General features: G+C 43.4%; 1 pseudogene; it reads left to right on the forward strand.

Annotated features, from left to right (window-relative positions):
• The first annotated feature begins 575 nt into the window (after positions 1-575).
• Positions 576-690, forward strand: LOC141699109 (small nucleolar RNA R71; annotated as a pseudogene).
• The last annotated feature ends 333 nt before the right edge of the window (positions 691-1,023 follow it).

Raw genomic sequence — 1,023 nt, forward strand, 5'->3', positions numbered from 1 at the left:
GTGGAGCAACACCTCCATGTTGAGGATATAATTGCCTTTGAGCATAATGTTGTGGTTGCTAGAATCCAAGTGGATTAAACTGTTTACTCATGCCTTGCTGATATGGTTGCTGAACAGCATTCTGATTATTGCTCCAGCTGAAATTGGGATGATTTCTGTTGTTAGGATGATAAGTAGCTGGCACAGGCTGCTGCGGTCGCTGATAATTATTCACATACTGAACAGATTCATTGATAAGAAAATACTGATCCGTATCATGAGAACCTGCACAAAGCTCACAGACCATAGCTATCTGATTGACTCCATAGGTGGTTAAAGAATTGACCTTCAAAGACAGCGCTTGGAGCTCTGTTGCAATAGCTGTAGCTGCATCAACTTCCAGAATACATGCTACCTTCCCAGGCATCATCCTTTGAGTTGGGTTTTGATGCTCATTTGCAGCCATAGTTTCAATAAGATTATAAGCCTCAGTATAGCTTTTGGCCCACAAAGCGCCTCCAGCTGCTGCATCGAGCATGGACCGAGATTGGGTCCCTAAACCATTATAGAAACTAGTGATCACCATCTAGTCAGGCATACCATGATGTGGACACTTTCTCAACATTTCCTTGTAGCGCTCCCAAGCTTCGCACATTGATTCTGTTGGTTGCTGCGCAAACTGAGTAAGAGCACTCCTCATAGATGCAGTCTTTGCCATTGGATAGAACTTCACTAGAAACTTTTGTGCAAGATCTTGCCAAGTAGTGATGGACCCAGCTGGTTCAGAATGTAACCAATCCTTAGCTTTATCCCTCAGAGAGAATGGGAAAAGCCTCAGCTTGATACCCTCATCAGTCACGCCATTATATTTGAAAGTACTACAGATCTCGACAAAATTCCTGATGTGCATGCTGGGGTCTTCAATCGCAGCACCTCCAAAAGAAACAGAATTCTGCACCATCTGAATAGTGCCCGACTTGATTTCAAAAGTGTTAGCCTGAATAGCCGGATGAAGGATGCTTGACTGAATGTCATCAATTTTAG

The sequence above is a fragment of the Apium graveolens genome, chromosome 11, assembly GCF_009905375.1.
Source record: "Apium graveolens cultivar Ventura chromosome 11, ASM990537v1, whole genome shotgun sequence".
Classification (NCBI taxonomy): Eukaryota; Viridiplantae; Streptophyta; class Magnoliopsida; order Apiales; family Apiaceae; genus Apium; species Apium graveolens.